Source organism: Sceloporus undulatus, chromosome 2 (genome assembly GCF_019175285.1).
Source record: "Sceloporus undulatus isolate JIND9_A2432 ecotype Alabama chromosome 2, SceUnd_v1.1, whole genome shotgun sequence".
Classification (NCBI taxonomy): domain Eukaryota; kingdom Metazoa; phylum Chordata; class Lepidosauria; order Squamata; family Phrynosomatidae; genus Sceloporus; species Sceloporus undulatus.
Genome location: NC_056523.1, coordinates 175205991 through 175232135, shown reverse-complemented (window position 1 = coordinate 175232135; position 26145 = coordinate 175205991). Strand labels below are relative to the sequence as shown.

The window sequence follows — 26145 nt, the reverse complement described above, 5'->3', positions numbered from 1 at the left end:
ATCAGTACAAATGTCTCTGGACAATGGAGTTTCTCTTTCAGAGGGAGGTACTCTTGGATTTTTGTTCTTTGGCGAACACCAGGTCTATCACCCATGATCACTGTTATCAATGAAGGGATTGTGTAGATTCCAGTCTTGATTGTTCTGTCCTGGGAATGTGCGCTTGAGCTTCCCCTATGCTAAGCCAGTCAGATCTTCTTATATGGTCATTGATGTCCTTAAATGGGTTGGCTAGTTTCCTGCACTGGGGGTGCCTTCTTGGCTACGTGCCTAAAACATTCCTTTTGATATCAACTTGATACTGAAAAAGAGAAGGGGTGCACAAGGCTACATCTTGGGGTAACAGCCCCCTACCAATTGGGAGAGTCAGGAGTATGAGAAAGCTGCTTTCCAGCTTGTCTTTCGCTGCAGTAGATAGGTAACTGTCCTGTTTTTAGGGCTTGGAGAGATTATTGCTCTTCTGAATTGATAGGGGTAGGGATGGATGACAATGCTACATTAATTTATCAGAACCAACCAAAATTCATAAAATTCTTCATATTTCGAGTGAAACCCTAAACAAACAAATTCATCCCACCAGTCAAGGCTTTCGTTCTTAGCTCTTAAAATTCGACCATAAGTTATGGTTCTAAATTGTTTTAAACTGTTTTAACTGTTTTTATTGCCTTATTTTAACCTGCCAAAGGGTTTAATATGCTTTTAGTCTATTTAAATTATTTCCTACTGTTTTATATTACTGGTTAAACTAATTTTATTGTACATGGCCCTGAAATTATATGACACAGCAGGACATAAATATTTAAATAATAAATGTGTGGATCCATGTACAGCTTGGAATCCCTGCACAGTCAACCATATTGGTGCATCATTAGGGTTGCTACCTCTTTCCCCTCCAAGGATATTCTCTTCCTTTAGCAACTGTATTGGTCTGGGGAAAAGACAGATCTGCAGATGATGTTTGACTGCAACCCACATAATTCCCAGCCAGCAAAATCAATGGTGAGGAATTCTGGGAAGTGTAGTGCAACAGCATCTGGAAGGCCATATTTTGCCTATCCCTAATGTATTGGTTAGGTAGATAAAACAAAAGTCATCTCTGCTGGGAACTGCTATATCTATTGAATTAGGTCTGTGCTCATGGGTGAAAATTTTGTTTGCTTTCATTAGAATTTAACAAAATTACCACATTTCTTAATATTTAAGATAATGTTGATTAATATATACAGCACAATCAATGCACATGCGCTTCTGATACTAAAACAAATAGACAGGCAGCTGTAGCAAAGGCATACAATTTAATATAAGAAAAATAAAATGAAGTAATAGCATATGGGAAGGTAAAATGGAAGGAAGGAATACAAATAGAAAACCATTGAAGTACCGTACAATTGTAAAACAAGCTATCAGAATTAAATTACAAAAAGAAGAAAAGAAAAGAAGAAGCTTGCCATGGAAAGGAATTGGGATTTAAAAACTGGAACACTGAAAGAAGTGAGCGCTCCACCTTCTTCCAAACAATAGTAGTGTTTTAACTGTGGAAGTTTTAGGGTAGTGGTGGTAAGGGCACTGTGAGAAAATGTAGTATGTCCTTTTTCAATTACCAAAATTGTAAATACCTCAGGCACCAGATCCCATCTGATCTTGGAAGCCAATCAGGATCGGCCTTAGTTAATACTTGGATGGGAGATGGCCAACAAATACCAGATACTATGAGCTATATTTCATAATGGGGTTGCCACAAGTCAACACACAAATTGAAGGTACATGCACACAATGATGGTGGGGAGAAAAAATTGTTGCAATAAACATAAACAAAAGGGAAACATTTTTAAAAAAATGTTGGGTGGGGTGGGGGGTAAGAGGGAAGCTTAGCAGTCAATCGTTTTGCTTTCTTGTAAATGAGGTACCAGAATAGACAACATGTTCTCACTGTTGGGGAGTAATCACCTGTAGCCATTAAGACTAGGTGTATACACTTCAAGGATAGGAGGACCATTTCTTCTCAAACCTTGGAAGACTACACTGGTGTACCTGGTGGAAAGCAGAGATGATATTTCAGGGAAATAGAAGTCATTTCTGGACACAGCTGTTGTTGCTGCTGCTGCTGTTATTCAGCAGGGGAAGGGCTGAAAGAGTGTTTCCAGATCTAAACAGCATTTACCAAGCTTGCGGTATATTTCTGGCTGGAGGCGGTGAGAATTTTCAACTGAAAAAAACAACAACCCACATCTAGGGGCTGAAAAATTCCCTGCCAATGTTTGGGGGGGGGGGGGGAAAAAAAAAAAATTTTTTCATGGGAGGAATGTTGCTTGCCAAGATTTATGGGGAGGGGGTGCAATGCAGCTCATCTGTTATACATTCCTGTTTTACAAACTGGACGCACTGGTAGGATGACTTACAATAAAGCAGCTTCATCAGTTGACATATATGGCAAAGTGACTGTCCTTGCTTAGGAATGTTTGGGAAGTGTAGTCCAAAAAAGCAACTTTTGGTAAGCTCAGACAGTTGCCATGATATGCTCAACACTTTTTTACGCAGTGAAAGAGGAGAGCTAAATCAGAAGTGGACAAAGTGCAGTCTGGTGTCCAGATGTGTCTCCACAATCAGCTTTTGAACCCCCCAGCCCCCCCACTCCCCCAGACATCCTATCATATTTTTTTGAGGCAGAAATTGAGTGGAGAAAGGTTTTTCTGCTTTTAGAAGCTTTTATGACCTGCATTCCATCTTTTAAAAAAAGTGGCACCCTCATCTATAAAAAAAAATGAAACAGACCCATTTTTTCAGAGTTCGTGGTGGACTTTGAGTCACTTACAATCATTTGAGGTGCATTTTGTGGAGTCTTAAGCCTCAGCCAGTGGTTTGATTGCTGAGCTAACTCTGGAGACCAGGGTTCAATCCCTGCTTGGCCATGAAACCCAGTGGGTGACCTTGAGCAAGTCACATGCTCTCAGCCTCAGAGGAAGGCAATGGGAAACCTCATCTAAACAAATCTTACCAGGAAAACTCCATTATAGGTTTGTCTTAGGTTCCCATAGGTCAGAAATAACTTGAAGGCACACAACAACAATGATGTCAAGGGCAGAAAAATAGATCCTATCTCCACCAAAATTATTCACATCTGGATAATATGAATGAGTGCCTAAATGTGGGATGAGGAGTCTCCAGATGTTGCTGGAGTACAACTCACATCAGCCCCAACCATTCCAGAGGATGGACCAGGAGTCTGAAATTGCAGCCCAGCAACACTGAAATGGGGCCCTACCCCAGACCTATATAACAACAGCTGCCATCTTGGCCTCCTTCTTACTGGCTTTGGAATTGTGATGTTAATGGGACACATTAGCATCAATTTGACTGCTATGGCCTGCCCATCTCATCATGAAATAACCTGGCACTGGAGAAGCTAGCTTGCAGTGAAGGAGAAAAGTCTCTTTCCCCCTTCCCCTTCCCTTTTTCCTTCCTTCCTTCCTTCTTTTCTTTCCCCTCCCATTCTCCTTTCTTCCATAGAAGTTACTGCTGCTGTAAGCAAGTGGTATTTTCAGTGGCCAAGCCAGCTCTATTACAATATGCTGAAAAGGTCATCATAATTAAGCATAATTTTTATTTATAAAGCACCAGCCAACTCCCATCTCCCTTGGCCAAATCACTGGAGGCTCTGTACAGGCTCTTTAAAGGGACCATTAAAAGAAAGTCATGATAGTATAGTTCACACTGTCACCTTTCCTAGCATATATTCTACATTATTAATTAATGGATACTATCAGGGGGACTGTTATCAAATGACTGTCACCTCCTGATTGATGTGGGCAAGGGCAGCATCCGCCTTGCGTTGGAAGGCAATATCACACAGTAAAAAGAGGACTTTTCTGTGGGCAGCCACAATTCAATTCTCATAGATGACATGGATTTGCTTTTATGCTTGTATGTATGCACACATACATGTGTGTGTTCATGTACACCCCTATATTGTACTGAGTTAAATTTAGTGAGCCAAACCTGCAATTCATTCTACTCTATTTCAGATGCAGAGAAGCTGTAGTTCTCCAGATATCCCAGAACTCCAAATAATTGAAACCTGAGGGAACAAACCAGTGGTCAGGTGTGAAAGGAGCTGTAGTCCAGAAACATCTGCCCAGCTAGAGGTTTAGAGTATGACATCATGGGATGCAGTAACTCTGCTGAACTTCAGCAGATTTGAGCTTGATCAGTTCAAGTAAAAGGAAGGGGGGTGATGTTTGTGAGTCTTTCAGATGGAGAGCTCCAAGGTCTACCAGTCAAAGGGCATTCTGAAGCTCTTTCATCTTTTCCCCTGCAATGGATTGTTTTTCTTGCATGAAATAAGTATTTCCTGTGGAGAAACACATGCCATGAAATGAGAAACCTGAACTTCAAAATCAGTGCCCCTTTTTCTTTGTTATACAGATGATAAATAGACATTTCTATTTACCTATTTTGTAAGGGATGCAGTGGCTTAGTGGTTAAGACACCAGTTCTCATAATCAGAAGATCAGAAGGTTAGCAGTTCGAGGCCCAGGTGCTGCATGATGGAGTGAGCTCCTGTCATTAGTCCCAGCTTCTGCCAACCTAGCAGTCTGAAAGCATGCAAAAGCAAGTAGATCGATAGGTACCACTTCTCAGTGGGAAGGTAACGACATTCAGTGGAGTCATGCTGGCCACATGACCATCAGAGCAGTCCTCGGACAACGCTGGCTCTTCAGCTTAGAAAAGGATATGTGCACCGCCCCCTACAGTCAATTTCAACTAGACATTCATGTCAAGGGACTACTTAGACCTTTATTTACCTATTTAGTGTGAAGATGAGCCTGTCTGATTCTCTCAGCTCATGATCATAAGCACTTATTCACTTTGCACAACCCAACAGCAATGGGTTTCCTACTGTTTATGGCACTGCCTGAAAGTCTCTGGATAACATTTGCCCCTGGTGCAATCAAGCTGCTCATAGACTGAAGTAAAGAAGCAGGAGTTTCAAGAGCCACACATTTCAGAGATAGACCAGAGTGCATTGCCAGGTCTGGCAGAGAGTCCTGCCCATTCAGATTTAGAAGACCACTTACCCCTACTTACAAAGGAAGGTCTCAAGGAAGTCTCAGAGGATTTATAGGAATCAGCGATTAATTAAACAGCCACTGGATTGAGCTGTTGATCTATACATTCTATAAATCCAGCCCTGCCCTCCAGGAGTTGTTAGAGATTATTTGACCTACCTGTTTCCCATAGTGTTTCTGAACTCTGTGCTTGATCTGGACTGTGTTTGTTGACTCTGGATACCATTTACCTAACTTGGGACATTTCTGAACTCTATTTGGAACTTAAAGTTTTATGTACTAAAGTAAAGTAAGTGCTGAATTGTAATCTACTCTGTGACTGTGTTTGCTCATTAGCTTCTGGCTATCAGCTGTGTAGCAATCAGCTTTTGACTGGTTGCCCAAACTATGCTTGGAACAGGAAGGGATTGCCTTCTCGTGTGTACTGCTGTGACTCTCCATGGGTAGACTGGAACTCCTGGAGACTGAAGATCCTGGGAAGGACCCAGTCCACCTGCCTGGAAGTGGCAAGGAAGCTGGCTGAGATGCTGTTGGTAGGCCACAGGGAACTCCTGGAAGTCACCACTTTGCTGAATGGCACCTGGACCTTTTCGGGAGTTGGGGGCAAAGTGGGTAACCAGAACTGCCTGAGAGGTGGACAGTCCCTTCAGGTGCTCTAGTCCATCAGCTGTTGGTGGTAAGGAAACCAGCCTTACTTTTCACAGCACCCTGATCTACTCCTGAGGGATAACTGCCCCCCCCTCTCTCTGTGTGTGTGACAGTCAGCATGGAAGTGATAGCATGAGTTATCTATCACACTGGGGTGACACCAAACCTAATGCCACCACTGCATTTGACAGTACCCCTGATTCAATGTAAGTCTTTTATCTTATGTTCCCAGGAGAACAGCAAGGAGAAAGGGCAGCAGCAGCAAGAGTGGGTCCAGACAGTTCTGGAGATGGTGTCTGACCTAGTGATGTCTGGACTTCAGCAGGCACTCAATAATGCCAGTTCAAGGGGCTGACCTTGTGACTGAGTCTGAAGCATCTGCACACCTTGTTCATTACTTCTCAGGGTGCCAGCCCTGAATCTGGCTGGATTCAAAGACCTGAAGCATTTTCATTCACTCACACTCTGAGAGTTCTGTAAGATGCAGGGAGCAGAACAGGATGGAAGTCAAGTTTAGACATCTAGAAAGGAATTAAACCATGATTTTATGTGGTCTTTAGATAAGATCACCTGACATTAAAACACTTTATATCTCCTGGGTGGCAAATTGGGCACTTGCTTGAGCATTGGGGGGGGGGGGGGGTAATATTGGGATAAAATCTAGGGTAGAAACTCAGAAGGCTAGGGAGAATGCATGAATTTGAAGCTTCTGGTAATAGATGCCATGGTTACGGTTGTCTGGGCAACCACAGCACACGTCTTTCTCTGCACCAGGAGCTAGGAGTGAATGACAATTTGGAAAGCAGCAACCTAGAAGAAATCTAGGAGGCCTTAAAGAAGATTGATAGGAAAATCAATGCCTTATGAACAAAAGAACAACAGGTGACTGATCCACCTTGCAGGTGAGGGTTTATTTGCTCCACAAAGCCAGGTGGTATAGAAAATGGATGGCTCCCATGTAACCAGTTCTCTGCTTCAGTTCAGCTTTCCCTCTTGGCATGTTGCTTTGAAGAGGAAACCAAAATCACCACCTGTCTATGCCGGTCCCCATCCACTTTTCCATCCCCCAAGCACTGCCATGTGTGTGGGGCAAGGGGCCAGCTGTAAATGTTTACTACCATTGGTTCTCCATTCAGGAAATAGCAGGTTCATAAACAGCCTAGACGGTACATAGCAGTCAGCTTAAGATTCCAGGCAAGCTTGCCTCCCTCTCTCATTCTCTCTCTGCAACAGCTAAGGAGGAATTTCCGAGAAGCAGCCAGGCTCATGATGACCCATTGGCTGCCTCTCTTCTCCCTGGCTTGCCATTTACAAGGGAAGGTATTTCTCGTAACTGGGTAGTTTGGATGGGTACACTGCTTAAAAGATTCACATAATCAGACTTGGTGCAGTAGAAGGTGAGCAGGATGGACTCTGTTGTTTTCTTCCCTCTCCTGGATTTTCTAAGGCTGGGCAAGCAGTTGGACATTAAAGAAAAAAACATGTGGGGAAGAAGAAGGGGAGAAGTGGGAGAGAGATGGGCCAGGGAAGGGACAGTATGCATCTTTTCCTCCCTGTTTGCTTTCTTAAGTGCTTTGCTATAGAGTAATATGTGAGGTGCACTGAATGTCTGGCCATAAAATCCCTGAGTCCAGGGATCTGGGAAAGGCGTGTGGGTGTTGGGCTCAGCATTTCAATTTGGGCACAATCTCTCCTTCTGATTGCTGCCTCGAGACAGCTAGCTCCCCTCCTCCCCAGATGTCTTGGCTGGAGTGAAATACAGGAACCTGCAGGGCTTCCAGAAATGAACTGGCAGCAGCAAATGGGCTGTTTATGATTCCAGAGTATGTCTGTGAACTTGCCCTGCTGGTAGAGTGACCGTGTGTGTGCGGGCCTTCAAGTTGCCTATTGATATATGGCAACCCCATGACTTTTGTAGGGTTTCCTCAAGCATGGAATACTCGGAGGTGGTTTTGCCAGTTCCTTCTTCTGAAATAGAGCCTGCAGCACCTGGTATTGTTTGGTTGCCTTCCATCCAAGTACCAACTAGGGCTGATCCCACTTAACTTCTAAGAAAATACAAGATCTGGTGCGTTTAGGGTATTTAAGCCCCAATGGCCACATATTTACCAGCTACCACTAATATGCATGTGGCAAGAGGAGGGGCTGCCAAAATTTTGGCATGTGGTTTCAAAAACAGCATCTATATGATTTGCAGAGGGATACCACACCGAACCTAAGATGCCAAGGGCAGTGGTAAAGCACAATTGGAGAATATGAGAAGAACCCAATCCTATCTGGCAGAATTGTTGGGGGGGTGGGAATAATTCCATGCATGTTAAATGGTTTGGCTCAGAAATGACAGTTTACAAAGGTCTTTATAAGGTACTTGGCTTTCTTCCATCTAAAGCAGCCTTTCATCACCCTGTTGTGCTCCAGATTGTATTTTATTCCATTCTCCTTCAGATCTAGCCAACTTGGCCAGTGATCAAGGACAGTGGAAGCTGTAGTCTGGCCCTTAATGCCTGTGGGCATTCTCTAACCCTTTTCCACTCAGGCAAGCCCACCAGTGCTCAAATGTGGGATTTCTACCTTTTAACCCACCAAGTGTAATGATCTTCACAACCCTCACTGTAGTTACAAAGAATAAAGGCTTTCCTTGATCTTCACCTCTGCCACCAATGGGACTCCCTCTTGTCCCTCTTGTGCAACACCAACTGTGTGGACTATTTAAATGCCCCAAAGGGTATGTGTGTGTTGTGTGCCTTCAAGTCATTTCCAATTTATGGCGACTCTTAGGCAAACCTATCACAGGGTTTTCTTGGCAAATCTCTTCAGAGGGAGTTTGCCATTGTCATCCTCTGAGGCTGAGAGAGTGTTTCCATCGCTGACTATGGGTTTCCATGGCTGAGCTGGGATCCAAACCCTGGTCTCCCAGTGTCCTAGTCAAGCACTCAAACCACTATATCATGCTGGTCCTCCCGCAAGGTACTTATGAGGATTTATGCAATTTTTTATCTATGTTCAATGCTGCCACCGCAAACACCTTACCTGAATCCAAGCTTTCAGGTCGATAGCATTTTCTGAGGCCAAACATGTATATGTGGTATGTATGTATGTATGTATGTGTATGTGTATGTGTATGTGTATGTGTATGTGTATATATATGTATATAGAATCATAGAATCATAGAATCGTAGAGTTGGAAGAGACCACTAGGGCCATCCAGTCCAACCCCCTGCCATGCAGGAAATCCAAATCAAAGCATCCCTGACAGATGGCCATCCAGCCTCTGTTTAAAGACTTCCAAGGAAGGAGACTCTATCACCCTCCGAGGGAGTGCATTCCACTGTCGAACAGCCCTTACTGTCAGGAAGTTCCTCCTAATGTTCAGGTGGAATCTCTTTTCCTGTAGCTTGCATCCATTGTTCAGGGTCCTGTTCTCTGGAGCAGCAGAAAACAAGCTTGCTCCCTCTTCAACATGACATCCTTTCAAATATTTAAACAGGGCTATCATATCACCTCTTAATCTTCTTTTCTCCAGGCTAAACATCCCCAGCTCCCTAAGGCGTTCCTCATAGGGCATGGTTTCCAGACCCTTCACCATTTTTTAAATATATATATATAACTCTTCGTTTACAGAAATTAAACATATAAAAGCAGATTTAAAACACCACACACTCATCTCAAGCTAACTCAGACCAACCATACCAAACCGCCAAACAAAACGTTCTTCTCTCATTCCAACCCTAGTCTAACTCCAAAAATCTTTTGTCTACCTGAGGTCCAAACTTTCACCAGCCTTATGCAAATCCCCTCAAATAATCCACCAGTCAGCATTTACTCATACATTCAATTCTCTCTCCCTCCAAGCAGCTCATTACCTTATTCTCACTTATACAAGCAATAAATTAAACAATATTTCTTAATGCAAGTCCATGACATGACAGGCTTCATGCTGGAGGAGGCTGTTCTCAAGACATACAATGCAGGTACAGTGCTAAATTCCTTATCACCAGTTTGGAGTTTCATGAAGAAGTGGAATGTAAACCAAATAAATATACAATGTATTCTCAGGACTCTCTTGTTTCTGGACTTTCAGTCCATTTACCTAGTCCTCTCCAGCTGTCTGACTAGCTTTCCTATGTATCTCCTTCTCCTCTATGCTTCCCCTAGTTATACTTTTAAGAAATGGCAGGGGAGTAACAATGATCAGTGTGACCAAACTCACCCTGCTGAAGCTTCATGTTTGGAATGCAGAGAGTACAAGAAATTGGCTTGGATTGGGAGGTGTCCCTTTTAGTACTTTCTTCCTTTTAACTTCATTTTTTTTTTGTTCCACTACTCTTCTTAGTTCTTGCGGATTCATATTCATAACCTCCATAATAGAGTCTATCCATTTAGCATGCAGCCCTCCTCTCTTTCTGCTTCCCATCATCTTTCCTAGCATTATTGGTTTTTCCAATGACTTGTGCCTTTTCATGATGTGTCAAAAGTATGACAGCCTCAGTTTTGTCATCTTGGCTTCCAGGGAGATCTCTGGCTTGATCTGCTCTAGGACCTATTTGTTTGTCTTTTAAGCTTCACTATGACTTCCTAAATCACCTATCCAGGTGAGATCTACCAGGCCTTGATGCATCATCATCATCATCATCATCATCATCATCATCATCATCATCATCATCCATTCAGTTTAAACAAGGCTAGAGATGGTGGAAGCCTCTCAAGATATTTTTTAAAATAAATTTTATTAATTAAAAACAAATATACAAAAAACAAAAGACATTCAACAGTATACACAATTCAAACTTCCATACTTACATTTCCTATATAGACATACTTACTTCTACCTATTTGCTATTCTCATTCTCTTCTTACTTACAACATTTAAAAAATAAAAACCTTTCCTTCATTTGAACTGGAAAAAAATAATTTTATTTCCTTTTGATTTTCTTTTAATAATAATAATAATAATAATAATCTTTATTTATACCCCGCCTTTCCACAATGTGATCAAGGCGGCTTACAGGTAAAAGACAATAAATTACAAGTTAAAATATTACATATAAAAATTAAAACATCGATAGAGGAGTAGGGACGGGAAACAAACAATCGAATTATCAGGGCAAGAATAGAACAACAACTTTAAGATAGTTGGGGCAAAAAACAAATTACTAAGGTGGGAATGCCAGCCGAAATAAGTGAGTTTTTAGATCTTTTTTAAAAGAAAGTAACGATGCAGAGGAACGAAGCTGTGCAGGAAGCTTGTTCCACAAAGTGGGGGCAAAGATAGTAAAGGCCCTCTGTGAGGTCGTTACAAAGCGAGACTTAGGGACCTCCAACAGGTTGGCCCCAGATGTTCTGAGTGTGCGGGGCGGACTGTATGGGGAGAGGCGGTCCTCCAAGTACCCTGGACCCAAGCCATTTAGGGCTTTATAGGTCAACACCAACACCTTGTATTGAGCTCGGAAGCGAATAGGCAGCCAGTGGAGATCTTTTAATATAGGTGTTATATGGTCTGCCCTGGATCTACCAGTGACCAATCTGGCTGCCATGTTTTGAACCAGTTGTAGCTTCCGAGTGTGGTACAAGGGTTGCCCCATGTAGAGCGCATTGCAGAAATCCAATCGAGAGGTTACCAAAGCATGTACAACAGTTTCAAGGTCCCCCCGGCTGAGGTAGGGACGCAGCTGGCGTATCAGCCGAAGCTGATAACAAGCACTCCTGACCGTCGCATCCACCTGAGAAGTCAGCTGGAGCGACGAGTCAAGGAGCACTCCCAGACTGCGCACCGAGTCCTTCAAGGGGAGCGTGACCCCATTCAGGACCGGATGACAAATCTCACCACCCGGAGCAGGGGAACCTATCACCAGTACTTCCGTTTTCCCTGGATTCACACTGAGTTTGTTTTCCCTCATCCAGCCCATTACTGACGCCAGACAGGCATCTAGAGGAGAGATACCAGCCTTAGTTACTGCATCAGTCGGAGATACAGAGAAAACTATTTGGGTGTCATCAGCGTACTGATAACACCGCGCCCCGTATCTCCGGATGATCTCACCCAGCGGTTTCATGTAGATGTTAAATAGCATAGGAGACAAAATCGCTCCTTGAGGGACACCAGATGTAAGGGCCCTCTTGTCGGAGCGACAGTCTCCCAGCTCCACCATCTGGAATCTGCCCGAGAGGTAGGACCGGAACCACTGCAAAGCAGTGCCCCCGATACCCAGCTCCCCCAGGCGTTCCAGAAGGATACCATGGTCAATGGTATCGAAAGCCGCTGAGATGTCCAGAAGCACCAACAGGGACACGCTTCCCCTGTCCATGCTCAGACGGAGGTCATCAACTAAGGCGACCATGGCAGTCTCAACTCCATAGCCCGCCCGGAAGCCAGTTTGAAATGGGTCTAGAAAATCGGTGTCATCCAGGATCGATTGAAGCTGGAAAGCGACTGCTCTCTCGATCACCTTTTTTCACTTAATTACCTTTAGACTATATTCCTTCATTATTCTTTAGTTCCATAAGTGATTACTATATTTGACTAATTTTATAAGCATTCATATATTTCATTACTTTATTACAACCCTTCTACTCTTCATATTCATATGATCTCAATTACATCCTTTTATCACATTCACCCTATTTATACAACATTATTATTTCATATATCTCTGTTTAATTACTCCTACTCTATATATTTGATTCTCATTAATCTTTTCCCCAATATATTCAATAACAGGTATCCATTGTTTTTCCACTTCGTTATCTTTTCCATCCCTTAACATATTGTCATATAACTTGCTATACTATTCATTTACCGTTGGGACCTCCTTACTCTTCCATTTTTTTGCAAAGATCATTCTGGCTGCAACCAACATATAGAAGATTATTCTACCATGTTGCTTTTCCATATTATCTTCTCCTGTCACTCCAAGCAGGAATAATGTTATATCAAACTTTATTTTAATATTTAAAACCTTTTCTATTTCTATATGTAGGTGGGAAGCCTCTCAAGATATAACCCCCCTGCAATTCCTATCAGCCCCAGCTTGGATAGTCAGTGAGGAGGAATGATGGAAGTGGCAGTCCAACAAAATCTGGAGTGTTACAGATTCCCCATCTCTGGACTAAAACATGGTTATTCAAGGAGTGGTATATTCTCCTGAACTATCATTCTAATAGCATCCTGTATATGGGGCTGTCAGGGAGAAAGCTAGGCTGTATTCTTCCCAACATGTTTACTATCCATATAGAGCCTCCAAAACATGAATTGCTACTAACTCACAATCCCATTTATGTTTGGGTTTTTGCTTCCCCCTCCTCTGCTTTTTGCTTTATTTATTTATTTATGGCCTTCAACAGGGGGAGAGAAATATGAAATGAAACTATCCCGTGCCTCTTACCTTTGGTTGTGTGATGATAAAGAGAAAACAATAATTTCAAAAAGAATATCTAGGCTAATCCTCTGGAGCAGCCATGCTACCATGCATCCAGCATTTTGCCTCACTTCAAGCTCTAAAGCATTTGTCTGAATTCCAAACTGCAATCAGTTTCAGATTTGTCACTCGCCACCTTTGCAGTACCCAACTTTCAGGGACGTAGCCGGGGGGGGGGGGTTCTTGGGGTGTGCTGCTGCACCACCGCACCCAAGCCCCATTATAATGGTGGCACTTAGTCTGGACCCTCCCCTTCCTAAAATCCTAGCTATGTCCCTGCAACTTTGTTGTTTTTATTATTTGGCATTAAGTCGGAGTTAACTTATGATGGCCCTGTGTATGTGAGACCTCCAAAATGCCCTGTCATCAACTGCTCAGCTCAAGTCTTGCAAACTCAGGGCTGCCATGGCTTCCTTAATTGACTCAAATAGTCTGTAATCTGATCTTGGTCTTTTCCTTCTGCTTTCAACAACAACAACTTGTTACCTGCCTCTCCCCATGGATTGAGGTGGGGAACAACAACACTTTACTGAACATTATTGTGTTATCCAACGAATCATGTTATTGCTTGATGTGTCCAAAGAACAACAGCCTCGGTTTAGACATTTTTGCTTCTAGCGAGAGTTTGAGAATGATTTGTTTTGATTTTGATAAATAAATCAAGAGGAATCATGTATTATTTTGGCAGTACATCATATCTGTACAACTCACCTCCAGCAGCACATTGCAGATAATCTGTCTGCTTTTTTCATTGTACAGCTTTCACAACTAAAAACTGGAAACATTATGGCATGGATGATTCTGATTATGCTGTTTAATGCTATATCTTTACACATGAAGTTCATATCTAGTTCTTTTATAGCTGTCGTTACAAATCTTAGTGTTCTTCTAATTTCTTGACTATAGTCTCCATTTTGATTGACAATTGAACCAAGGTATAGAAAATATTTACCTGTTTCAATGTTTTCACAATTCACTTTAAGGTCATGTAAATCACCTCTGGTCATTATTTGTCTTTTCTTGATAAACGCCTTCTGAATGTCTTTTTCCACAAAAACTCTGTGATGAGACAATAGTGAGCATCAGCTGGAATGCTAGGAAATAAGATTTGTTCCATCAGCCAAAATAAGAAAAAACAAAGAGAAATGACATTATCACACTAGGGCCAATGCAGCAGCAACAGAGGTAAAGAAAAGAAAATGAAACAATAGTGCTATAGTGCTCTATATTTTCCACTTTCATCCTCTCGTGTGAAAACGCAAGTCAAAAGCCCTAGAATTGTATGATTGCTTTCCGGACATATCAGCAATTGAATTAATGTAACTTAGGAAATGATTGCTTTGTGTACGCACCGTTTCAATTTTAAATTCACCAGGCTGGCCAATGCAAAGCTATTTAAATTTTAAATAGCCCTGGCTGCTGCCCACAGCTGCTTGTAAGTACAAAAAAAGTTCCCCGACCTGGTCCTCATGATATTTAAAATCTAAATAGCCCTGGCTGCTGCCCACAGCTGCTTGTAAATCCTGGCTGGTCCTGTAGCTATTTAAAGTTTAAAGTTTAGCCCTGCCCTTCAAAATTCCTGGATTGCTTCCCCATTACCATGAATGAAGCGCAATAGCCTTTCACATACTTCAGTGATGCTTCAATTGTGGTACTGCCAAGGCTATTCACAGGATTTCCCATGAATGGTTTGTTCTTCTTCAGTTGCTGGATCTTCTTGGGAGAAATCCAGATTTTGCGTGACGTTGTCTGAAAATCTTCCCTGCAATTGTGCAATTATCTCTGGATTTTCCCTGGATTTTCCCTGTCTGATAATGTCCAAAGAGACAGCAAAGCATCCTGCCAGATGAGACAAAAGTCTCAGAAAATCCTAGTTTTAGTTTATGTACAAACTGATTTTGTTGTGGACCTTCACAAGATGTTTTCTTCCTCCTGAAATATTTCCCAGTCTTTACGAGAATTTTGCATTCCTACTTCCTAGGTCAGTTCAAATTAACCTAGTATTGTCTGAAATGAAAAGTATCTCTATTTGGCTGTGTGTTTGCATTAACCTGGAACAAACTAAAATGGCCGCAGCCAGTAAATGCACAGTTATTATTTCCAGGATCTAGATTCAACCAAGATCAGGTGATGGAAAGAGGAATGTTTGAACCAAAACAAAATGTTCCTAATATTATTTAGTGTAATATTGCTAAAGTGCTTTAGTATTTTGACTACAACTCATGCATAATAACAAAGAAGGCTCAGTGCAAATTGATAAAAAATCAATTTCTGAAATGTTGCCAGGGTCTAGATGTGATATATGGTCAGTGGGAGGGGGAGGGAGATAAGGGAAGGGGAGAATGAGGGAAACCCAGGATATTTCAAGACAGAGTTTGGATCTCCAAGAGTTTACAGTGACATGACAACTTATGCATAAGGAGGATGTTTATTAATCTACAATGTACCCTTATGCATCTACCTTTACCCATTCACTTGTTCTTATTTTGGTCTATGCAACCTGGAAATATGCAAGTAAAATCAAAACAAAAGGAACTTCTAGAGATTTCCCCCCTCTTCTGCATGAACCTGGATTCAGAGGAAGGGGAGAGAATATATTCCAAGTTCCCTTAAAAATTAACATGTGAAAGAGGGGGAAAATCTATTAAATTTTTTTGATTATGATTTCTATTATGGGCCATTAAATCAGTGAGGGGTCAACTACTGTTGAAATTTTATTAGAGCGGAAAAGCTCTTACTCCCAATAAAATAATAATTCCACAAACAGTGATATTGTCAGATGTTTTATTGCGACAAATGAGTGATGATTAATAACAGAGGAGAGGCTATCCCACTGCAATAAAAGTGGGCCCAATGTCTTGGCTGAAGTATGGCTGTCCATCAAAATCACCAACTGGATGGGATTTCATCCTTCTGAATAGCTGCCAGAATGTGTGTATGTGTATTATTGGATAAATCTAATACATACTGTAAATACTGGGGGCAGGGGCAAAAATACACATTTGGTCATTTTGTTGCCATTTCTATATTTTCTGATACATAGTGGGATTCTATTCATGCTCGGGGTAGTCTTTACTCTTATGGAATATCTTGAGATGATCAAAAGGTTTTTTTAAAAAAAACAAAACTATATATTTGTCAAACTGTCAATTTTGAAAGAGATTAATCTTGTACTTGTGGCCTGAGTCCAGATACTGTTGGATTCCCACTCTCATCACTTCCAGCCACCATAGCTAGTGGTCAAGTTGAAGAGAGCTGTCATTCAACAACATGTGAAGAGCCAATTAAACAGATTTGCAATATTGCATGTTGCATCTTGATGGTATTGATATACTGTCAATATAAGGACTTTTTGTTGTGGGTGCTATAGGAAGTTATAATTTTCTCTGACCACCTATCACTTGTCATTCCCGATGACCACCTAAGGGTACTTTTTTCCTTAGTTTTTCACCTTCATTTTCATGAATAATTCTCACCAGACTCAAAACAGTGTCACTGCACCTGAATTCACAGTCTTATTAATTAAAATTGCCCTCAACGGGTAATTAACAAACACTTTCATTGGTAATTGATTAATCTACTAACCAAACTGATTGCACACTGCAGCTATACTTTATAAGCTTCTTATCCACAGCAAGTGATTTTTTTTTCAGAATATGCAATTTGGTTTTCTATTCCATTCTTTCTCCATCATGTTAAGACTGCTGCCAGACTCTTAGTGCAGTTATATACATGCTTTCTTAGGAATAAGCCTCCTTAGATTCAGTGAGTCTTCTTTCCAGGTAATCTGGTATAGCAGTGGTAATAACTGTGTGGTTCACCAAAAACGGTTACAGTACATTGAAGCTCCCAGCAGTGCTAGCCAGCATTTCTAGTGATGAGGAATACTGGGAATTGTGGTTGAACCACATCTGAAAGGCCACATGATCCCTTCTGCTATGGTACAAGATGACAAGATGATGGTAAGGATGATAATAATTTTATAAATTTATATCCTGATTTTCTTCCAATAATGGATTCAAGACAGGTAATGACATATTTAAAAACAATACAGCCCTCCATGTCCATGGATTGTGTGCATCCACGGATTCAACTATCCACAGCTTGAATACACACACACACACACACACATATCACACAGTTCTTATCACTGCTATACCAGATTACCTAAGAAGAATATATACAGTATATTGAATCTGTGGATGTAGAATCCATAGACATGGAGGGCTTGAAAAAGCAAAGTTTGATTTTGCCATTTTATAAAAGGGACACAATTTTACTATGCCATTGTATATAATGGGATTTGAACATTCATGAATTTCGGTATCTACTGTGGGTTCTGGAACCAAATCCCAGCAGATCCCACTGTACAGATTAAAAGCTATGCCATACTTGATAAAAGTACTGTATAAATATAAATGTTATTTAAAAAGCAATTAAATCATTTGTAAGGGTAAATAAAAAATAAAAAATAAAAATATTAAAATCCATCAGAAGATACAAAACATAAAACAGCACAGCACATCATAAAAAGCCCATTCCATTCAGTTGTGCCTTGTGGCAGAATAAAGCTTTCAATGCCAGACTGGGAATGACACTATTATTTTTCTATTGTCTGAATGCACAGATTCTTTCCCACTCTTCAACTAACCCAAACTGGCATCTCCCTTTTAAAAAGTTGTGTCATATCTACAGTTTGGAAGTTTCAGAGTTTGGACCTAATGAGTTTAGGGAGGGACCGCTCTCTAGAGGGTCACACAGGAATTGCTTTATTTTTTCTTCAAATGTCATAAACCATCCCTTCTGAAGGGGATGCATGAGGGGCTCCAGCACATTCTGCTGAGTGAAGACCTGGAAGTTTGTCCCAAAGCTCTACCCAGACAGGACCACTGCTCTCATCTGCCCTTGAGTCAGTGGTGACTTTTGTAGTTCTGTAGTATGCATCCACTCTGAGTTTTAGTATGAATTTTAAGGCAGCTATTCAAGGTACTGTATCCTTTCTCCAAAATAGATTTAGCAACTTGGATAGCACCTTTACAGTTTGAACTAAAATCCAGAATGTATTTCATTGACATCAGAGCTCCCCACCTTCCCTGAGGTAGAGAAGCAAATGTGTCCTCCCTCCTGCAGGTAAAGGGGAAGGGTACCCAAAGCCATTGAGGTTATTTCAGAACCAAAGGAAGAAAACCCCACTGGGGCCTCTCTTCCTTCCAGTCCGGGTACAATAATAGCAACTGAAATATCGAAACATTTGCTGCCTCTTCATGAAAAATGAAAGTCAGCTCCTTTCCTAGGGGGAGGACTAGCTTGAGTGTGCATAGTTCTGCCTGTAGATGTCAACCTGAAGCAGACTGCAGCACTCAGAGCCAGTGTGGTATAGGACTCTGGGGAGTTTATCACATGGGAGGAATTTCTCTGAATTTCGAATGAAAAGAAAGTGGGGCCAGAACGCATTCATGTGAATTCGCTAGTTCATCAAATTTACCTGAATTCAAATTGCCTTCGAACTGACTTCCCTTTGCCCAAAAATAGCTTGCCATTGCCCGAAATAGTGTGTGATCACCTCTCACGCAATAACATGAAACCCCATGATTGCATTTGGACTGATTTCCCATTGCCCCAAATTGCGTGTGGTAGTCTATCACGCAATAACGTTAAACCCCACGATTAACTTCGGATTGCCATTGCATTATACTTCCAATTTTCCTTGTCTGATAAACTCCTGGGAGACCAGGGTTCAAATCTCCATTTGACTGTGGAAATGAAGTGAGTGATATTGAGCAAGCCATACTCTTTCAGCATCTGATGAGGCAATGGAAACCTCTTCTGGATAAATCTGGCAAAGCAAACCCCATGATAGGATTCTCATTAGTTTGAGTAGATTTGAAGGCATATAACAACAACAACTCTACAGTATTACTTTGGAAGAAACCACTTTAAGTGCTGTAGCACCAACCTATGGAAACCTGGGCTTTGTAGTTTGGAAAGGTCTTTAGCCTTCTCTGCCAAAGAGTGCTTGCACTTCACCAAACTACAAATCCTAGGATTCTGTAGCATGGGGTCATGGCAGTAAAACTGGTGTCAAACGGCACAATTTCTATAGTGTAGATGTACCCTCTATGAAGTAGCAAATCTGTTCCAGATTTTATTATGAACTTGCAAGGAGTTCCTCAAAGTGCTATGACACATGGTATCAGTGGCCCTTTCTCCATGCCATAGTGAGGTACCTCTTATGCATGTGCTTGGACAATGGACTGCCCCTGGGCTCACAACTCCCCATGTTACGTTTCTTAAGGAGAAATGGCCAGTCTCAATGGGGAGAAGAGATGGTTGGTGGTTCAGATGTTAATGAGATGGTGAATCCACTCTAGGTTTAAGTGTGAACTTTAAGGTGATAACAAAGGTGCTGAATCTATTTGAGGGACAGGGTTCAGACCCCTGGAAAGCTCATTTAAAGTTCTCATTGAAGCAAAGAGCAAATTCATACATCCTCAGTGACATGGAAGTTAACTAACAATCCACCACTGACAATCAAGGTGGTTAGAAAAAAGGAGGAAATACAATTTGAATTGGGCCCTGCCTGAAGCCTCTCCTAGGGCTAGTTTGTAGGCATGAAAGACCACCTACATGGCTGCTTCCCATGCAACTTTGGGTTTATTTGAATGAAGCTGATCTAGTGGGGGGGGGGGGAGTGTACAAGAGGAGTCCCTATTGTATCCATGCATCTGCATCCTGCCTCTGTATTGCCAGTAGGGAAAGGCCAAGGGAGGAGGGAACCCTCCAGGTACGTATATCAGCAATTTCCCCCCTGACCTGCAAATGGATCACACAGGGTGATGCCAGAGCTTGGAAACCTTCCTTTTGTGGGTTCTGAGAGTTCTAGTACCAAATAGTAACATTTCCAAACTCTGGATGATGTAATTGCTTTCCTGCTCAGGAGGATAGTTTCCCAGTTGTCAAAACATAGAATAAATTCGATCTTCCTATAGACCTTTTAAACCTAGGGCAGAAGCCTCCTGTTTAGTTCCTTTCTTGGGACTGGCACTTGGAAGCAGAGGCAGATAGCGAGGTTATATAGCCTAGTCGTAGGGGTCTGGCTTTTCATGTACGAGGTCTCCGACATTCAGTCTCTGGCCTCTCCTGCTAGAAAGACTCAGGTTGCTGATGATGGAATGGATCTTTGAGATCTTATAAATAATAGAATCATAGAGTTGGAAGAGACCACAAAGGCAATCCAGTCCAACCTTCTGCCATGCAGGAATTCACAATCATCTGGGACAGCTCCTGCCAGTCAGAGTGGACAGAACTGGGCTAGATGGTCAAACAGACTGGCCTGCTATAAAGCATTTTCTTCTAGTCATATGTCTTCTATTCACCCTGCTGTTGTGCAGCTGGCTGGTACACAAGACATCTTTCAGCACATCTGCTTTTCCCACAGGCAGAACATGTGGAGTGATCTGAAACCCACATCCAAAACATGGCTAATGACAAAATGAGTGTTGTGTGTTTATGTATGTCCCTTCCCTCATTAAGAATTGATTAATTATCTTCCCAAGGTGATGATAAGATGACAGGATTATATTTCAGAGGAAGGAACTGGGCAAACCACAAAATTCATTGGGTTGCTGTAAGTCAACAAATAACTCGAAAGCACCTGCAGACACACATACACATAGGATTAGACCTGAATCCCATCTCAGCCCCACTGATCAAAGTAAACCTCAAGATGCTTAATTTGACCTTGAGTGTCTTAACAGCCTCAGCAGTCTTAGCCCTGTCCTGTGTGAAGTCCTTTCTCCAGACAACCAAGAGTGGTTTGCGGATCAATAATTGATCTTTCCCTGTCTCCTTCCCTTTTGATGGGTTGTTAGGCAGCAAAGTTAGAAAGCAGCAAATGCCAGTTTCTATGGCAACAGCAGAAATCTGCATTTCCTCCATGTCAGTGGAAAGGGTGCAATTTGTATGCTAAAGGCATCCCCACAGCCACCTTTGAAATCCAAGCCAGAAAGGTGGGAGGACAGATATTCTCCCCCCAAAATCAGAAGCATGGCTTTGATCTTCAGGATATTTACAACAGAGGCAAAATAATGCGACCTTGCTTTTATTTATTGTCACAAAGGAGCTTTGCGACAAGAAAGAATTGAACAAATGGAAGAAAATGAAATCATCATGGGAGTGTAAACCAAAGGAAAGGGGGATTTAGCTATTAGCCAGGGGAATCCAGTCGGCTGCAGCCTAGTTATGACTTAATTTAAGCTCTCACATCAGTTTTGGTTCTGGGCTCAGCCTCAAATATTCAAAACCTGCTTGGTTGTTTTTTAAGTGGAAACCATTCTGATGCAGCAGGTAGACTTGGACCAGAGCAGAGCTGTTCAAATACTTAACCTATTTGGGCAATCAGTTATCTCCAAAATGAACCCACATAACAGGAGAGCTGTCAGTATAAAATAAGGTAGTGTCCATACAATACACCTAGACTCCTTGGATAAGAAACCGAGTAGATAATAATAATAATAATAATAATAATAATAATAACAACAACAACAACAACAACAACAATAATAATAATTCCATCTCTTTGATATGACTGAGGTGGCTAATAGAAGCATGAATAGGAAGGCATGAATACTGGAATAGATTTTGTGGGATAGAAATTCTAGCAGACACATTGGCATCACCAGTCTACAGCTTTCTGAAACTACTGAGCCAAGTACAATCCAGTAATCAATCTTGCAGTTTTAGTTTATGCACATGCAGGACTGCGCATACAGAGGCTGCATTTGAAGAGACTGTCCCCATATGGATGGAGACAGAAGAAAGTGGCCTTTTATTTTTAAATCAAGCTTTGAAAGAGTCTTGGGGAATATAGGCATGAAGTCTCTTCTGGGATTCTGGGAGCTGTAGTTACCCAGTGTAGCTTTCCCAACAAAATATAACAACTAACACTGAAGTTTTGGGCAAAGAGAGCATCAAATCAAGGTCAGAGAAATTATGGCACATTACAGACCACCTAAAATGGGCGGTCTCACGCCGCTGCCGGTTGCTGCGTCCGGGAACCGCAGCAGCCAAACCGTGCAGTTCCCGGGCACAGCAACAAAGAAGTGCCAAAATGGTGCTTCTTCCTGGGCCCCGGAAGAGGTGCTGCAAAGCGCGAGGCGCGCACTCACAGCGCCACTTCCGGTGCGTGACATCAGGATGCTGCGCGTCTGCGACGTCAAAATGGCGGTGCCCATCTGTATAGGGCGCTGCCATTTTGACGTACTCATTATGCGTGAGGGGCAAGGCGCGTCAGGAAGCGCCACCCCTCGTGCGTAATGACGGTGCCTCAAGGGGCCCGTCTGTAACACGCCTATATTACCCTTCTAAAGAATCTTACTGTAGATATAGGAGGCCTCACATGGTTCGACAAGAAAACATAGCCAAGGATGGCTGTGTTGGCCATATAGCAAAGCACAATAACATCCAAAATCACAAAACAGTGATACCTTTATTGGCCCAACCAATAAGGTTTGTTTCTTGTCTAAAGATCAGGGGGGGAAATGGTGAAGCTAATATGGGTAAGATAGGAGTATAGGTCTGAACCTGTGGCCTGAAACAGACAGGCCAAATAGAGCGGCGTCTGGTCACTTCAATACATGTCCCTGAGGTGATCAGAAACTTCTCCAAGGTTACCTAAGATGTCTCAATGCTGCTGGCAAAAGAAGTGGTAAAAAAATTGCTCCTGCCAGCAGCCCATTTGGGACCATTGTGGTGGCCCATTTTGGGAGCAGGCTGTCTGACTGCCATGGTCCCAGGCCAATTGGGACCTGATCATGGCTGGAGCAGCCAGAAGCCACTCCTAGCCTCAGGTCTGCTTCTCCCCTATGTTGCATTTCCATCATTAGTGAGGTCTGTCACTGAAACAAGTCCTGACTCAAAGAACCACTTCAGAAACAGCCCTTACTCACTTCTGGATATTTTTGTACACCTTTTGTATAAAAGCAGAGTCCAGGAAAGTTACTTTGGGATTACAACTCTCTGGATCCTCAAGCCAGCATGCCTGGGAGACTTGGAGAGCAGTTGCAGTCCTCCTATGTAGTTTCTCCCAGGAAGGAAGGCATGACACTATTTACAATAGGGTAAATGTCAAGGTGGTAAAAGCAAGCAAGTGCTGCCTGTTCCCAAAGAATCTGGACTGGTGCTCTTTCACATTTGGATGAACATCTGGATTCTGTCGTCATTCCTCTGCATGGGATTCCTTTCAAAAGTTTCAACACTGGAGCCTGATCCCAATTCAGGTGGATGTCTCTGAAGAGGCACAACATGCAGAACATGCTCATGTGGGAAGAGTAACCATTTTCACAATGCCTCAATTTTTTTCAGTAGCCCCTTACAATAATTCAAAATAGAACTGCCACCTGTAATCCTCCACTCACCTTCTCCTGTGTTCTGACTAAGGAGATTATCACACCAGGGCCACTAATATAACAATCATGCTATTTGAAGATAATGGAAGCCTAGCACTATAGCAATCTATATTTTCACACAGTCGTCCAATCACACAACAATATCAAGACAGAGAAATGACGAAATAGAAAAATGCTGTTGTGTTCCGCATACATTCATTCTTGTAGCAATCTTGTAGCATTATTGAATGTTTCATACATGTGCCATTTTTGCATGACTGTGCATGTCTGAAAAGCATGGTTACATCCCAAACAGAACAAGATACAATTGATACAATTGATATATTTCAGAGCATTATTTTTATACAGTTGAAAGAAAATTGTGTCCTACACCTTGAAATAACATAGAAATCCACTCCAAAACCAATCCTAGCAATGAAAATGAATTGTGTGTACCTAAATGCACTCTGGGAAAAGATCCCAGATTGCTCTGTGATAGTGCAAATGAAGCATTATTGGCTTCCACATCTTCACAATAGTGCAAATAAAGCACTACCAGCAAGCAATTCCCGGGGATTCCCTATGGATAAGAAGTTAGAGGAATTAATAAGAAGTTACATTTGGAAATGGCTTGTTGCCCCAATATCTCTTCTGGTTCAACTAGGTCTACTCTCTTGGGGGGGGGGGGGTCTGGGAAGTACAGAAACTGCTCATGCCAGAGAAAGAAGTAATATGAAAATATATCCACATTCTTACTTTCAAAATACTTTAAAGCTGGTGGTTTCTGTATCATTTGGGTGGCAAATCCCAGGGATTAGTTAAAACTTTCAAGCAATAACCCAAGGGGTTCAACTAAATCCAACATCCCCTTATCTGCATGTGGACTTACTCCACAGCAATACTATGCAACCCCTGTGCAGAATACCAATATTACAGAACATATGGGAACATAGAATTTGGAGACATAACCATGTTAGTCTGGAGTATCACCATACAAAGGCGTCTTGTAGCACCTTTGAGACTAACTGTGTGAAAGAGGTTGTAGCATAAGCTTTTGCACTCTTCCTCAGATCCTTCCTAGGCAACAATTCATTTCATGCATCTGAGAAAGTAGACCAAGTGTGTGAAAGTTTGTATTGCAAAATCTTTCACTCAGTTGTCTCACAGGTGCTACAAGATCTCTTTGCAGCATAATGGAAAATATAGGATGTTCAACTGCAATGCATAATCATAATGCAAAGTATAGGAAAGAAAGCCAATTCAATCTAGGCTGCATCAGTGTAATACCTAGGTTGATGGAATTAATAATATCACTCTGTTCTGCTTTGGTTAGGAGCCTCCTGGAGTAATGTGTCCAGTTCTGGGTACAAAAATTAAAAAATGATGTGGATACACTGGCGTGGGTCCAGACGAGGATGACTAAAATGGTGAAAGGTATAGAAACCATGCCCTATGAGGAGTGATTTAGGAAGCTGGGTATGTTTAATCTGAAGAAGAAAAGGTTAGAAGGTGATATCTCTTCCGGCAGGCCTATCCAACGGATCTCCTCTAATCTGATTTTGAACATCTGAATACAATTACTCGATTCTTACAACTGTGAGCAATACTGTAACAACTCTTCCCTTTTTATTTCTGATTGATATATTTTGTATTATTTATGTATTTTATGATGTTTTTACTTCTGTAATCCCACTTCGATCTGAAGGGAGAAGAGGGAGATATAAATAAAAAAACTATTAATTTATTTATTATATGATAGTCCTGTTTAAATATTTTAAGGGATGTCATATTGAGGAAAGAGCAAGCTTGTTTTCTGCTGCTCCAGAGAATAGGACCCAAAACAATGGATGCAAGCTACAGGAAAAGAGATTAACATTAGGAAGAACCTGCTGACAGTAACAGCTGTTTGATAGTGGCATACACAGCCTTGGAGGAGTATGTTGGGGTCTCTTTTTTGGAGGCTTTGAAACAGAGGCTGGGTGGACATCTATCAGCAGGGCTTTGATGGTGTCTTCCCGCATGGCACAATGGGATTAGACTGGATGGTCCTTGTGGTCTTTTCCAGCTCTATGATTCTATGATACTCTGGAGTAATGCAGTGGCAGCATGATTGACCACATATGGATGAGTTTTTCAGACAGTGTAAAGATGCCCTCCAACAATGCTTCAGAGGCACAATAGCAACAGTTGGAGATGACATTGTGTGATGCTTATTGCAAAAGGCATTATTGTCTTGCTAAAATTGTGCTTTAAAATCTGTGTGTGACAAGGTCCTTAGTTTTATTCTATTGCAAAGAAACAGAAGGGCTGTGCAAAAACATTAGTACAAGTGATGCTCAAGTGAACACTGCAGAATAGAGGCAGGGAGACTTATTGCTTTGGGTCTAGTGGTGGCATCTTGTCCCAGTGCAAATGATAGTTTCAGAGAATGAATTTTCCCCAGGACTGCAGCAAGAATGATCTGTTTTCTCCACAAATGCTCTGAACCCATTAAAAATAACTGCTCCTCCCACCTTACACAATGTGTATCTTTTAAAAACAACAACAAAACCTCTGCAAAGAAATAATGGAAGAGATGGGGAGGCTGGCCTAGGAGTGCAAAAATGAAAATATTGCTGAGGCAAATATTCA

At 41.8% G+C, this 26145-nt stretch overlaps 1 protein-coding gene and 1 long non-coding RNA gene across 2 annotated transcripts in view; one reads left to right on the top strand and one right to left on the bottom strand.

Moving 5' to 3' along the window:
• CALCOCO1 (calcium binding and coiled-coil domain 1) overlaps window positions 1-26145 on the bottom strand; it is a 338287-nt gene that overhangs the window by 301276 nt on the left and 10866 nt on the right. The window lies entirely within an intron of this gene.
• The window catches only part of LOC121923854, a 92983-nt gene continuing 73382 nt past the window's right edge, over window positions 6545-26145 (top strand). Inside the window, exon 1 of the long non-coding RNA XR_006102475.1 lies at window positions 6545-6616. This is a non-coding gene — a long non-coding RNA (uncharacterized LOC121923854). The remainder of the gene's footprint in view (window positions 6617-26145) is intronic.